General features: G+C 37.8%; 1 pseudogene; it reads left to right on the top strand.

Annotated features, from left to right (window-relative positions):
* LOC124020747 overlaps nucleotides 1-16608 on the top strand; it is a 114390-nt pseudogene that overhangs the window by 71525 nt on the left and 26257 nt on the right.

The following is a 16608-nucleotide window of genomic DNA, read 5'->3' as shown; positions in this document are numbered from 1 at the left end:
ACCCAGTATATTAAATTCTAACCCAGTATATTAAACTCTAACCCAGTATATTAAATTCTAACCCAGTATATTAAACTCTAACCCAGTATATTAAACTCTAACCCAGTATATTAAACCCTAACCCAGTATATTAAACTCTAACCCAGTATATTAAACTCTAACCCAGTATATTAAACCCTAACCCAGTATATTAAACTCGAACCCAGTATATTAAACCCTAACCCAGTATATTAAGCTCTAACCCAGTATATTAAACCCTAACCCAGTATATTAAGCTCTAACCCAGTATATTAAACTCTAACCCAGTATATTAAACCCTAACCCAGTATATTAAACTCTAACCCAGTATATTAAACCCTAACCCAGTATATTAAACCCTAACCCAGTATATTAAACCCTAACCCAGTATATTAAGCTCTAACCCAGTATATTAAACTCTAACCCAGTATATTAAACCCTAACCCAGTATATTAAGCTCTAACCCAGTATATTAAACTCTAACCCAGTATATTAAACCCTAACCCAGTATATTAAGCTCTAACCCAGTATATTAAACTCTAACCCAGTATATTAAACCCTAACCCAGTATATTAAGCTCTAACCCAGTATATTAAACTCTAACCCAGTATATTAAACCCTAACCCAGTATATTAAACTCTAACCCAGTATATTAAACCCTAACCCAGTATATTAAACCCTAACCCAGTATATTAAACTCTAACCCAGTATATTAAACCCTAACCCAGTATATTAAACCCTAACCCAGTATATTAAACCCTAACCCAGTATATTAAGCTCTAACCCAGTATATTAAACTCTAACCCAGTATATTAAACCCTAACCCAGTATATTAAACTCTAACCCAGTATATTAAACTCTAACCCAGTATATTAAACCCTAACCCAGTATATTAAACTCTAACCCAGTATATTAAACCCTAACCCAGTATATTAAACTCTAACCCTGCTCTCTGTCTCCCCCTAGTGGCCCTGTATGCCATCAGTATATTAAACCCTAACCCAGTATATTAAACCCTAACCCAGTATATTAAACTCTAACCCAGTATATTAAACCCTAACCCAGTATATTAAACTCTAACCCAGTATATTAAACTCTAACCCAGTATATTAAACTCTAACCCAGTATATTAAACCCTAACCCAGTATATTAAACTCTAACCCAGTATATTAAACCCTAACCCAGTATATTACACTCTAACCCTGCTCTCTGTCTCCCCCTAGTGGCCCTGTATGCCATCAGTATATTAAACCCTAACCCAGTATATTAAACTCTAACCCAGTATATTAAACCCTAACCCAGTATATTTAACCCTAACCCAGTATATTAAACTCTAACCCTGCTCTCTGTCTCCCCCTAGTGGCCATGTATGCCATCAGTATATTAAACCCTAACCCAGTATATTAAACTCTAACCCTGCTCTCTGTCTCCCCCTAGTGGCCCTGTATGCCATCAGTATATTAAACCCTAACCCAGTATATTAAACTCTAACCCAGTATATTAAACTCTAACCCAGTATATTAAACTCTAACCCAGTATATTAAACTCTAACCCAGTATATTAAACTCTAACCCAGTATATTAAACTCTAACCCAGTATATTAAACTCTAACCCAGTATATTAAACTCTAACCCAGTATATTAAACTCTAACCCAGTATATTTAACTCTAACCCAATATATTAAACTCTAACCCTGCTCTCTGTCTCCCCCTAGTGGCCCTGTATGCCATCAGTATATTAAACCCTAACCCAGTATATTAAACTCTAACCCAGTATATTAAACTCTAACTCAGTATATTAAACTCTAACCCAGTATATTAAACTCTAACCCAGTATATTCAACTCTAACCCAGTATATTAAACCCTAACCCAGTATATTAAATTCTAACCCTGCTCTCTGTCTCCCCCTAGTGGACCTGTATGCCATCAGTGTATTAAATTCTAACCCAGTATATTAAACCATAAGCCAGTATATTTAACCCTAACCCAGTATATTTAACCCTAACCCAGTATATTAAATTCTAACCCAGTATATTAAACCCTAACCCAGTATATTAAACCCTAACCCAGTATATTAAGCTCTAACCCAGTATATTAAACCCTAACCCAGTATATTAAACCCTAACCCAGTATATTAAACTCTAACCCAGTATATTAAACCCTAACCCAGTATATTAAGCTCTAACCCAGTATATTAAACCCTAACCCAGTATATTAAACTCTAACCCAGTATATTAAACCCTAACCCAGTATATTAAACTCTAACCCTGCTCTCTGTCTCCCCCTAGTGGCCCTGTATGCCATCAGTATATTAAACTCTAACCCAGTATATTAAATTCTAACCCTGCTCTCTGTCTCCCCCTAGTGGCCCTGTATGCCATCAGTGCTGTCTACTTTGCTGGAGTGATGGTCCGTCTGATGCTGACCCTGACCCCTGTAGTGTGCATGCTGTCAGCTATAGCCTTCTCCAGCGTGTTTGAACACTACCTAGGGGACGACATGAAGAGGGAGAGCCCTCCCATAGAGGACAGTAGTGATGAGGACGACAAGAGGAACTCTGGAAACCTCTATGATAAGGTATGAGTATGACTAGAGTCCCTCTGGAAACCTCTATGATAAGGTATGAGGATGACTAGAGTCCCTCTGGAAACCTCTATGATAAGGTATGAGGATGACTAGAGGCTCTCTGGAAACCTCTATGATAAGGTATGAGGATGACTAGAGTCCCTCTGGAAACCTCTATGATAAGGTATGAGGATGACTAGAGTCCCTCTGGAAACCTCTATGATAAGGTATGAGGATGACTAGAGTCCCTCTGGAAACCTCTATGATAAGGTATGAGGATGACTTGAGGCCCTCTGGAAACCTCTATGATAAGGTATGAGGTTGACTAGAGGCCCTCTGGAAACCTCTATGATAAGGTTTGACTAGAGACTCTCTGGAAACCTCTATGATAAGGTATGAGTATGACTAGAGGCCCTCTGGATACCTCTATGATAAGGTATGAGTATGACTAGAGGCTCTCTGGAAACCTCTATGATAAGGTATGAGTATGACTAGAGGCCCTCTGGAAACCTCTATGATAAGGTTTGACTAGAGACTCTCTGGAAACCTCTATGATAAGGTATGAGTATGACTAGAGGCCCTCTGGAAACCTCTATGATAAGGTTTGACTAGAGACTCTCTGGAAACCTCTATGATAAGGTATGAGTATGACTAGAGGCCCTCTGGAAACCTCTATGATAAGGTTTGACTAGAGACTCTCTGGAAACCTCTATGATAAGGTATGAGTATGACTAGAAGCCCTCTGGAAACCTCTATGATAAGGTTTGACTAGAGACTCTCTGGAAACCTCTATGATAAGGTTTGACTAGAGACTCTCTGGAAACCTCTATGATAAGGTATGAGTATGACTAGAGGCCCTCTGGAAACCTCTATGATAAGGTTTGACTAGAGACTCTCTGGAAACCTCTATGATAAGGTATGAGTATGACTAGAAGCCCTCTGGAAACCTCTATGATAAGGTTTGACTAGAGACTCTCTGGAAACCTCTATGATAAGGTATGAGTATGACTAGAAGCCCTCTGGAAACCTCTATGATAAGGTTTGACTAGAGACTCTCTGGAAACCTCTATGATAAGGTTTGACTAGAGACTCTCTGGAAACCTCTATGATAAGGTATGAGTATGACTAGAGGCCCTCTGGAAACCTCTATGATAAGATTTGACTAGAGACTCTCTGGAAACCTCTATGATAAGGTATGAGTATGACTAGAAGCCCTCTGGAAACCTCTATGATAAGGTTTGACTAGAGACTCTCTGGAAACCTCTATGATAAGGTATGAGTATGACTAGAAGCCCTCTGGAAACCTCTATGATAAGGTTTGACTAGAGACTCTCTGGAAACCTCTATGATAAGGTTTGACTAGAGACTCTCTGGAAACCTCTATGATAAGGTATGAGTATGACTAGAGGCCCTCTGGAAACCTCTATGATAAGGTTTGACTAGAGACTCTCTGGAAACCTCTATGATAAGGTATGAGTATGACTAGAAGCCCTCTGGAAACCTCTATGATAAGGTTTGACTAGAGACTCTCTGGAAACCTCTATGATAAGGTATGAGTATGACTAGAGACTCTCTGGAAACCTCTATGATAAGGTATGAGTATGACTAGAAGCCCTCTGGAAACCTCTATGATAAGGTATGAGGATGACTAGAAGCCCTCTGGAAACCTCTATGATAAGGTATGAGTATGACTAGAAGCCCTCTGGAAACCTCTATGATAAGGTTTGACTAGAGACTCTCTGGAAACCTCTATGATAAGGTATGAGTATGACTAGAGACTCTCTGGAAACCTCTATGATAAGGTATGAGTATGACTAGAAGCCCTCTGGAAACCTCTATGATAAGGTATGAGGATGACTAGAAGCCCTCTGGAAACCTCTATGATAAGGTATGAGGATGACTAGAGGCCCTCTGGAAACCTCTATGATAAGGTATGAGTATGACTAGAAGCCCTCTGGAAACCTCTATGATAAGGTATGAGGATGACTAGAAGCCCTCTGGAAACCTCTATGATAAGGTATGAGGATGACTAGAGACTCTCTGGAAACCTCTATGATAAGGTATGAGTATGACTAGAAGCCCTCTGGAAACCTCTATGATAAGGTTTGACTAGAGACTCTCTGGAAACCTCTATGATAAGGTTTGACTAGAGACTCTCTGGAAACCTCTATGATAAGGTATGAGTATGACTAGAAGCCCTCTGGAAACCTCTATGATAAGGTTTGACTAGAGACTCTCTGGAAACCTCTATGATAAGGTATGAGTATGACTAGAAGCCCTCTGGAAACCTCTATGATAAGGTTTGACTAGAGACTCTCTGGAAACCTCTATGATAAGGTTTGACTAGAGACTCTCTGGAAACCTCTATGATAAGGTATGAGTATGACTAGAGGCCCTCTGGAAACCTCTATGATAAGGTTTGACTAGAGACTCTCTGGAAACCTCTATGATAAGGTATGAGTATGACTAGAAGCCCTCTGGAAACCTCTATGATAAGGTTTGACTAGAGACTCTCTGGAAACCTCTATGATAAGGTATGAGTATGACTAGAGACTCTCTGGAAACCTCTATGATAAGGTATGAGTATGACTAGAAGCCCTCTGGAAACCTCTATGATAAGGTATGAGGATGACTAGAAGCCCTCTGGAAACCTCTATGATAAGGTATGAGTATGACTAGAAGCCCTCTGGAAACCTCTATGATAAGGTTTGACTAGAGACTCTCTGGAAACCTCTATGATAAGGTATGAGTATGACTAGAGACTCTCTGGAAACCTCTATGATAAGGTATGAGTATGACTAGAAGCCCTCTGGAAACCTCTATGATAAGGTATGAGGATGACTAGAAGCCCTCTGGAAACCTCTATGATAAGGTATGAGGATGACTAGAGGCCCTCTGGAAACCTCTATGATAAGGTATGAGTATGACTAGAAGCCCTCTGGAAACCTCTATGATAAGGTATGAGGATGACTAGAAGCCCTCTGGAAACCTCTATGATAAGGTATGAGTATGACTAGAGACTCTCTGGAAACCTCTATGATAAGGTATGAGTATGACTAGAAGCCCTCTGGAAACCTCTATGATAAGGTTTGACTAGAGACTCTCTGGAAACCTCTATGATAAGGTTTGACTAGAGACTCTCTGGAAACCTCTATGATAAGGTATGAGTATGACTAGAGGCCCTCTGGAAACCTCTATGATAAGGTTTGACTAGAGACTCTCTGGAAACCTCTATGATAAGGTATGAGTATGACTAGAAGCCCTCTGAAACCTCTATGATAAGGTTTGACTAGAGACTCTCTGGAAACCTCTATGATAAGGTATGAGTATGACTAGAAGCCCTCTGGAAACCTCTATGATAAGGTTTGACTAGAGACTCTCTGAAACCTCTATGATAAGGTTTGACTAGAGACTCTCTGGAAACCTCTATGATAAGGTATGAGTATGACTAGAGGCCCTCTGGAAACCTCTATGATAAGGTTTGACTAGAGACTCTCTGGAAACCTCTATGATAAGGTATGAGTATGACTAGAAGCCCTCTGGAAACCTCTATGATAAGGTTTGACTAGAGACTCTCTGGAAACCTCTATGATAAGGTATGAGTATGACTAGAAGCCCTCTGGAAACCTCTATGATAAGGTATGAGGATGACTAGAAGCCCTCTGGAAACCTCTATGATAAGGTATGAGTATGACTAGAAGCCCTCTGGAAACCTCTATGATAAGGTTTGACTAGAGACTCTCTGGAAACCTCTATGATAAGGTATGAGTATGACTAGAGACTCTCTGGAAACCTCTATGATAAGGTATGAGTATGACTAGAAGCCCTCTGGAAACCTCTATGATAAGGTATGAGGATGACTAGAAGCCCTCTGGAAACCTCTATGATAAGGTATGAGGATGACTAGAGGCCCTCTGGAAACCTCTATGATAAGGTATGAGGATGACTAGAGGCCCTCTGGAAACCTCTATGATAAGGTATGAGGATGACTAGAGGCATGGGTTCTAGTCAGTATTCAGTATACATTTACATTACATTTACATTTACATTTAAGTCATTTAGCAGACGCTCTTATCCAGAGCGACTTACAAATTGGTGCATTCACCTTATGACATCCAGTGGGACAGTCACTTAACAATAGTGCATCTAAAACTTAAGGGGGGGGGGGGGGTGAGAGGGATTACTTATCCTATCCTAGGTATTCCTTAAAGAGGTGGGGTTTCAGGTGTCTCCGGAAGGTGGTGATTGACTCCGCTGTCCTGGCGTCGTGAGGGAGTTTGTTCCACCATTGGGGGGCCAGGGCAGCGAACAGTTTTGACTGGGCTGAGCGGGAGCTGTACTTCCTCAGTGGTAGGGAGGCGAGCAGGCCAGAGGTGGATAAACGCAGTGCCCTTGTTTGGGTGTAGGGTCATAGTATATTCAGTATAGTCAGTATACAGTTTAGTATAGTTTAGTATAGTCAGTATAGTCAGTATTCAGTATTCAGTATACTGTTCGATATAGTCAGTATTCAGTATACCGTTCGATATAGTCAGTATACAGTATTCAGTTTATTATAGTCAGTATACAGTATTCAGTTTATTATAGTCAGTATTCAGTTTAGTATAGTCAGTATTCAATTCAGTATAGTCAGTATTCAGTTCGGTATAGTCAGTATTCAGTTTAGTATAGTCAGTTTTCAGTTCGGTATAGTCAGTATTCAGTTCAGTATAGTCAGTATACAGTATTCAGTTCAGTATATTCAGTATACAGTATACAGGTTAGTATAGTCAGTATTCAGTATATAGTTCAGTATAGTCAGTATACAGTTCGGTATAGTCAGTATTCAGTATAGTCAGTATTCAGTATTCAGTTCAGTATAGTCAGTATTCAGTATATAGTTCAGTATATACAGTATTCAGTATATAGTTCAGTATAGTCAGTATTCAGTATATAGTTCAGTATATTCAGTATACAGTTCGGTATAGTCAGTATTCAGTATAGTCAGTATTCAGTTCAGTATAGTCAGTATACAGTTCAATATAGTCAGTATTCAGTATAGTCAGTATTCTGTATACAGTTCATTATAGTCAGTATGCAGTATTCAGTTCAGTATAGTCAGTATTCAGTATATAGTTCAGTATATACAGTATTCAGTATATAGTTCAGTATAGTCAGTATTCAGTATATAGTTCAGTATATTCAGTATTCAGTATATAGTTCAGTATATTCAGTATTCAGTATATAGTTCAGTATATTCAGTATTCAGTATATAGTTCAGTATATTCAGTATTCAGTATATAGTTCAGTATAGTCAGTATTCAGTATATAGTTCAGTATAGTCAGTATTCAGTATATAGTTCAGTATATTCAGTATTCAGTATATAGTTCAGTATAGTCAGTATTCAGTATATAGTTCAGTATATTCAGTATTCAGTATATAGTTCAGTATATTCAGTATTCAGTATATAGTTCAGTATATTCAGTATTCAGTATATAGTTCAGTATATCCAGTATATAGTTCAGTATATAGTTCAGTATATTCAGTATATTCAGTATTCAGTATATAGTTCAGTATATTCAGTATTCAGTATATAGTTCAGTATATTCAGTATTCAGTATATAGTTCAGTATATAGTTCAGTATAGTCAGTATTCAGTATATAGTTCAGTATAGTCAGTATTCAGTATATAGTTCAGTGTATTCAGTATATAGTTCAGTATATTCAGTATTCAGTATATAGTTCAGTGTATTCAGTATATAGTTCAGTATATTCAGTATTCAGTATATAGTTCAGTATAGTCAGTATTCAGTATATAGTTCAGTGTATTCAGTATATAGTTCAGTATAGTCAGTATTCAGTATATAGTTCAGTATATTCAGTATATAGTTCAGTATATTCAGTATTCAGTATATAGTTCAGTATATTCAGTATTCAGTATATAGTTCAGTATAGTCAGTATACAGTATATAGTTCAGTATAGTCAGTATTCAGTTCAGTATAGTCAGTATTCAGTATATAGTTCAGTATAGTCAGTATACAGTATATAGTTCAGTATAGTCAGTATTCAGTATATAGTTCAGTATAGTCAGTATACAGTATATAGTTCAGTATAGTCAGTATTCAGTTCAGTATATTCAGTATTCAGTATATAGTTCAGTATAGTCAGTATTCAGTTCAGTATAGTCAGTATTCAGTTCAGTATTCAGTATACAGTTCGGTATAGTCAGTATTCAGTATTCAGTTCGGTATAGTCAGTATAGTCAGTATACAGTATTCAGTTCGGTATAGTCAGTATTCAGTATATAGTTCAGTATAGTCAGTATACAGTTCGGTATAGTCAGTATTCAGTATATAGTGCAGTATATTCAGTATTCAGTATATAGTTCAGTATAGTCAGTATACAGTTCGGTATAGTCAGTATTCAGTTCAGTATAGTCAGTATAGTCAGTATACAGTTCAGTATAGTCAGTATTCAGTATATAGTGCAGTTTATTCAGTATTCAGTATATAGTTCAGTATATTCAGTATTCAGTATATAGTTCAGTATAGTCAGTATTCAGTATATAGTTCAGTATATTCATTATTCAGTATATAGTTCAGTATATTCAGTATTCAGTATATAGTTCAGTATAGTCAGTATTCAGTAGATATTACTGCATTGTTGGAGCTAGAAACACAAGCATTTAGTTAGATATTACTGCACTGTTGGAGCTAGGAACACAAGCATTTAGTTAGATATTACTGCATTGTTGGAGCTAGAAACACAAGCATTTAGTTAGATACTACTGTACTGTTGGAGCTAGAAACACAAGCATTTTGTTAGATATTACTGCATTGTTGGAGCTAGAAACACAAGCATTTAGTTAGATATTACTGCACTGTTGGAGCTAGAAACACAAGCATTTAGTTAGATATTACTGCACTGTTGGAGCTAGAAACACAAGCATTTAGTTAGATACTACTGCACTGTTGGAGCTAGAAACACCAGCATTTAGTTAGATACTACTGTTGGAGCTAGAAACACAAGCATTTAGTTAGATATTACTGCACTGTTGGAGCTAGGAACACCAGCATTTAGTTAGATACTACTGTTGGAGCTAGAAACACAAGCATTTAGTTAGATATTACTGCACTGTTGGAGCTAGGAACACCAGCATTTAGTTAGATATTACTGCACTGTTGGAGCTAGAAACACAAGCATTTAGTTAGATATTACTGCACTGTTGGAGCTAGAAACACAAGCATTTAGTTAGATATTACTGCACTGTTGGAGCTAGGAACACAAGCATTTAGTTAGATATTACTGCACTGTTGGAGCTAGAAACACAAGCATTTAGTTAGATATTACTGCACTGTTGGAGCTAGGAACACCAGCATTTAGTTAGATATTACTGCACTGTTGGAGCTAGGAACACCAGCATTTAGTTAGATACTACTGTTGGAGCTAGAAACACAAGCATTTAGTTAGATATTACTGCACTGTTGGAGCTAGGAACACCAGCATTTAGTTAGATACTACTGTTGGAGCTAGAAACACAAGCATTTAGTTAGATATTACTGCACTGTTGGAGCTAGAACCAATAATATCTGTTAAATATGGACCAATAACATCTGTTAAATATGTGTATGGACCAATAACATCTGTTAAATATGGACCAATAACATCTGTTAAATATGTGTATGGACCAATAACATCTGTTAAATATGGACCAATAACATCTGTTAAATATGGACCAATAACATCTGTTAAATATGGACCAATAACATCTGTTAAATACGGACCAATAACATCTGATAAATATGGACCAATAACATCTGTTAAATATGGACCAATAACATCTGTTAAATATGGACCAATAACATCTGTTAAATATGTGTATGGACCAATAACATCTGTTAAATATGGACCAATAACATCTGTTAAATATGTGTATGGACCAATAACATCTGATAAATATGTGTATGGACCAATAACATCTGTTAAATATGTGTATGGACCAATAACATCTGTTAAATATGTGTATGGACCAATAACATCTGTTAAATATGTGTATGGACCAATAACATCTGTTAAATATGTGTATGGACCAATAACATCTGTTAAATATGTGTATGGACCAATAACATCTGTTAAATATGTGTATGGACCAATAACATCTGTTAAATATGGACCAATAACATCTGTTAAATATGTGTATGGACCAATAACATCTGTTAAATATGTGTATGGACCAATAACATCTGTTAAATATGTGTATGGACCAATAACATCTGTTAAATATGGACCAATAACATCTGTTAAATATGGACCAATAACATCTGTTAAATATGTGTCTGGACCAATAACATCTGTTAAATATGGACCAATAACATCTGTTAAATATGGACCAATAACATCTGTTAAATATGGACCAATAACATCTGTTAAATATGTGTATGGACCAATAACATCTGATAAATACGGACCAATAACATCTGTTAAATATGTGTATGGACCAATAACATCTGTTAAATATGGACCAATAACATCTGTTAAATACGGACCAATAACATCTGTTAAATATGGACCAATAACATCTGTTAAATATGTGTATGGACCAATAACATCTGTTAAATATGTGTATGGACCAATAACATCTGTTAAATATGTGTATGGACCAATAACATCTGTTAAATATGTGTATGGACCAATAACATCTGTTAAATATGTGTATGGACCAATACCATTTGTTTTGGTTTAAAGTACACTACTGGTTTAGATTTTGGTAACTCATTTCTTTGGCGAGACAGTTGATGAGGATCTCATATTGGTATTAGTAAGAGCTGTTGACATTTTCCTAACATGCAGTAAACTGATACCAGATCTGTTAGATGTCTCTTCCCACAAACTGATTGTCTATATGTTTTTGGTGTCACTGCATATGAAAAGAGGGATTTGCAGTTCTGATATTAGACTAAACGTACCATATTAGCAGGGTTTTTTAGTGATGTGTGACTGATACCTGTGAGTTCCTGTCTCCCTCTGCAGGCAGGGAAGGTCCGTAAGCACGTCTCAGAGCAGGAGAAGACAGAAGAAGGTCTGGGGCCCAACATTAAGAGTATCGTCACCATGTTGATGTTGATGCTGCTGATGATGTTCGCTGTCCACTGCACCTGGGTTACTAGTAACGCCTACTCCAGTCCTAGTGTGGTGCTGGCCTCTTATAACAACGATGGGTAAGACCACACACACACACACACAACACATATACACACACACACACAACACACACACACACACACACACACACACACACACACACACACACACACACACACACAACATCACACACACACATATAACACACACACACATATGGACACACATAACACACACACACACATACACACACACACACACACAACATCACAAATACACCAATACACATCTGTTAACATACACACACAACACACATCTGTTAAATACACACACACACACACACACACACACACACACACACACACACACACACACACACACTGTTAACACACATACACACACACACATCTACACACACGCACATATACACACACATACACACACACACACATATACACACATGGACACACATACACATCACACACAATATACACACACACACACACATCACACAAATACACACACACACACACACACACACACACACACATACACACACACACACACACACACACACACACACACACACACACACACACACACATATACACACACATATACACACACATATACACACATATACACACATATGTGTACACATATACACATCACACACATATGGACACACACACACATATACACACACATACACACACACATATACACACACTCTCTTCAGTTGATTAGTTTCCTCTGGAACTGTCATTTCCTAATGTGTCTCTCTCTTTCTCTCTCTTTCTCGCTCTCTTTCTCTCTCTGTTTCTCTCTCTCTGTTTCTCTCTCTGTTTCTCTCTCTGTTTCTCTCTCTGTTTCTCTCTCTGTTTCTCTCTCTGTTTCTCTCTCTAGTTGTTTCTCTCTCTCTGTTGTTTCTCTCTCTAGTTTCTCTCTCTGTTTCTCTCTCTGTTTCTCTCTCTGTTTTTCTCTCTCTCTCTAGTTGTTTCTCTCTCTGTTTCTCTCTCTAGTTGTTTCTCTCTCTAGTTGTTTCTCTCTAGTTGTTCTCTCTCTCTGTTTCTCTCTCTGTTTCTCTCTCTGTTGTTTCTCTCTCTGTTTTCTCTCTCTGTTTCTCTCTCTGTTTCTCTCTGTCTCTCTCTAGTTGTTTCTCTCTCTGTTTTCTCTCTCTAGTTGTTTCTCTCTCTGTTGTTTCTCTCTCTCTGTTTTCTCTCTCTCTGTTTCTCTCTAGTTTCTCTCTCTGTTTCTCTCTCTAGTTGTTTCTCTCTCTGTTTTTCTCTCTAGTTGTTTCTCTCTCTAGTGTTTCTCTCTCTAGTTGTTTCTCTCTCTCTTGTTTCTCTCTCTAGTTGTTTCTCTCTCTAGTTGTTTCTCTCTCTAGTTGTTTCTCTCTCTCTGTTTCTCTCTCTCTGTTTCTCTCTCTAGTTGTTTCTGTTTCTCTCTCTGTTGTTTCTCTCTCTAGTTGTTTCTCTCTCTGTTTCTCTCTCTGTTGTTTCTCTCTCTCTGTTTCTCTCTCTGTTTCTCTCTCTAGTTGTTTCTCTCTCTAGTTGTTTCTTTCTCTCTCTGTTTCTCTCTCTAGTTGTTTCTCTCTCTCTAGTTGTTTCTCTCTCTAGTTGTTTCTCTCTCTGTTTCTCTCTAGTTGTTTCTCTCTCTAGTTTTTCTCTCTCTGTTGTTTCTCTCTAGTTGTTTCTCTCTCTAGTTGTTTCTCTCTCTGTTTCTCTCTCTAGTTGTTTCTCTCTCTAGTTGTTTCTCTGTTTCTCTCTCTAGTTGTTTCTCTCTCTCTCTCTAGTTTCTCTCTCTAGTTGTTTCTCTCTCTAGTTGTTTCTCTCTCTCTCTAGTTGTTTCTCTCTCTCTGTTTCTCTCTCTAGTTGTTTCTCTCTCTAGTTGTTTCTCTCTCTGTTTCTCTCTCTAGTTGTTTCTCTCTCTCTTGTTTCTCTCTCTAGTTGTTTCTCTCTCTGTTTCTCTCTCTAGTTTCTCTCTCTCTGTTTCTCTAGTTGTTTCTCTCTCTGTTGTTTCTCTCTCTAGTTGTTTCTCTCTCTCTCTCTCTGTTTCTCTCTCTGTTTTTCTCTCTCTAGTTGTTTCTCTCTCTAGTTTTTCTCTCTCTAGTTGTTTCTCTCTCTAGTTGTTTCTCTCTCTAGTTTTTCTCTCTCTCTCTTGTTTCTCTCTCTGTTTCTCTCTCTGTTGTTTCTCTCTCTAGTTGTTTCTCTCTCTGTTTCTCTCTAGTTGTTTCTCTCTCTCTGTTTCTCTCTCTAGTTGTTTCTCTCTCTAGTTGTTTCTCTCTCTAGTTGTTTCTCTCTAGTTGTTTCTCTCTCTAGTTGTTTCTCTCTCTCTGTTTTTCTCTCTCTAGTTGTTTCTCTCTCTAGTTGTTTCTCTCTCTCTCTTTTCTCTCTAGTTGTTTCTCTCTCTAGTTGTTTCTCTCTCTCTCTCTAGTTGTTTCTCTCTCTAGTTGTTTCTTTCTCTCTCTCTTGTTTCTCTCTCTAGTTGTTTCTCTGTTTCTCTCTCTCTCTTGTTTCTCTCTCTAGTTGTTTCTCTCTCTCTTGTTTCTCTCTAGTTGTTTCTCTCTCTGTTGTTTCTCTCTCTAGTTGTTTCTCTCTCTCTGTTTCTCTCTCTAGTTTCTCTCTAGTTGTTTCTCTCTCTCTAGTTGTTTCTCTCTCTCTAGTTTCTCTCTCTCTGTTTCTCTCTCTCTTTTTCTCTCTCTGTTGTTTCTCTCTCTCTTGTTTCTCTCTCTCTAGTTGTTTCTCTCTAGTTGTTTCTCTCTCTCTCTCTAGTTGTTGTTTCTCTCTCTAGTTGTTTCTCTCTCTAGTTGTTTCTCTCTCTAGTTGTTTCTCTCTCTCTCTCTCTTGTTTCTCTCTCTAGTTGTTTCTCTCTCTGTTTCTCTCTCTGTTGTTTCTCTCTCTTGTTTCTCTCTCTCTCTAGTTGTTTCTCTAGTTGTTTCTCTCTCTTGTTTCTCTCTAGTTTTTCTCTCTAGTTGTTTCTCTCTCTGTTGTTTCTCTCTCTGTTGTTTCTCTCTCTTGTTTCTCTCTCTAGTTGTTTCTCTCTCTAGTTGTTTCTCTCTGTTGTTTCTCTCTAGTTGTTTCTCTCTCTAGTTGTTTCTCTCTCTAGTTGTTTCTCTCTCTCTAGTTGTTTCTCTCTCTGTTGTTTCTCTCTCTGTTTCTCTCTCTTTCTCTCTAGTTGTTTCTCTCTCTCTCTAGTTGTTTCTCTCTCTGTTTTTCTCTCTAGTTGTTTCTCTCTCTAGTTGTTTCTCTCTCTCTTGTTTCTCTCTCTCTCTGTTTCTCTCTCTTGTTTCTCTCTCTGTTTTTCTCTCTCTAGTTGTTTCTCTTGTTTCTCTCTCTAGTTGTTTCTCTCTCTCTGTTTCTCTCTCTAGTTGTTTCTCTCTCTGTTTCTCTCTCTAGTTGTTTCTCTCTCTAGTTTCTTTCTCTCTCTCTGTTTTTCTCTCTCTAGTTGTTTCTCTCTCTAGTTGTTTCTCTCTCTAGTTGTTTCTCTCTCTCTCTCTGTTTTTCTCTCTCTAGTTGTTTCTCTCTCTAGTTTTTCTCTCTCTAGTTGTTTCTCTCTCTAGTTGTTTCTCTCTCTGTTGTTTCTCTCTCTGTTTCTCTCTCTGTTGTTTCTCTCTCTAGTTGTTTCTCTCTCTCTGTTTCTCTCTCTTGTTTCTCTCTCTGTTGTTTCTCTCTCTGTTGTTTCTCTCTCTAGTTGTTTCTCTCTCTAGTTGTTTCTCTCTCTAGTTGTTTCTCTCTCTTGTTTCTCTCTCTAGTTGTTTCTTCTCTCTCTAGTTGTTTCTCTCTCTAGTTGTTTCTCTCTCTGTTGTTTCTCTCTCTAGTTGTTTCTCTCTAGTTGTTTCTCTCTCTCTCTCTAGTTGTTTCTCTCTAGTTGTTTCTCTCTCTCTAGTTGTTTCTCTCTCTCTCTCTCTTGTTTCTCTCTCTAGTTGTTTCTCTCTCTCTGTTTCTCTCTCTAGTTGTTTCTCTCTCTTGTTTCTCTCTCTCTTGTTTCTCTCTCTAGTTTTCTCTCTCTAGTTTTTCTCTCTCTCTCTCTCTAGTGTTTCTCTCTCTAGTTGTTTCTCTCTCTAGTTGTTTCTCTCTCTGTTTCTCTCTCTAGTTGTTTCTCTCTCTCTAGTTGTTTCTCTCTCTAGTTGTTTCTCTCTCTCTCTCTCTAGTTGTTTCTCTCTCTAGTTGTTTCTCTCTCTCTGTTTCTCTCTCTCTCTCTCTGTTGTTTCTCTCTCTCTGTTTCTCTCTCTGTTGTTTCTCTCTCTAGTTGTTTCTCTCTCTGTTGTTTCTCTCTCTTGTTTCTCTCTCTAGTTTTTCTCTCTCTAGTTGTTTCTCTCTCTGTTTCTCTCTCTCTCTCTCTTGTTTCTCTCTCTAGTTGTTTCTCTCTCTCTGTTTCTCTCTCTGTTGTTTCTCTCTCTGTTGTTTTTCTCTCTCTAGTTTCTCTCTCTAGTTGTTTCTCTCTCTAGTTGTTTCTCTCTAGTTGTTTCTCTCTCTAGTTGTTTCTCTCTCTTGTTTCTCTCTCTAGTTGTTTCTCTCTCTAGTTGTTTCTCTCTCTGTTTCTCTCTCTGTTTCTCTCTCTAGTTGTTTCTCTCTCTCTCTCTGTTTCTCTCTCTAGTTGTTTCTCTCTCTAGTTGTTTCTCTCTCTAGTTGTTTCTCTCTCTCTTGTTTCTCTCTCTCTTGTTTCTCTCTCTAGTTGTTTCTCTCTCTCTGTTTCTCTCTCTGTTTTTCTCTCTCTAGTTGTTTCTCTCTCTAGTTGTTTCTCTCTCTATGTTTCTCTCTCTAGTTGTTTCTCTCTCTCTGTTTCTCTCTCTAGTTGTTTCTCTCTCTAGTTGTTTCTCTCTCTAGTTGTTTCTCTCTCTAGTTGTTTCTCTCTCTAGTTGTTTCTCTCTCTAGTTGTTTCTCTCTCTCTCTCTAGTTGT

The sequence above is a fragment of the Oncorhynchus gorbuscha genome, unplaced genomic scaffold, assembly GCF_021184085.1.
Source record: "Oncorhynchus gorbuscha isolate QuinsamMale2020 ecotype Even-year unplaced genomic scaffold, OgorEven_v1.0 Un_scaffold_897, whole genome shotgun sequence".
Classification (NCBI taxonomy): domain Eukaryota; kingdom Metazoa; phylum Chordata; class Actinopteri; order Salmoniformes; family Salmonidae; genus Oncorhynchus; species Oncorhynchus gorbuscha.
The sequence above is the reverse complement of the archived record's forward strand: the minus strand, read 5'-3'. Positions and strand labels throughout refer to the sequence as shown.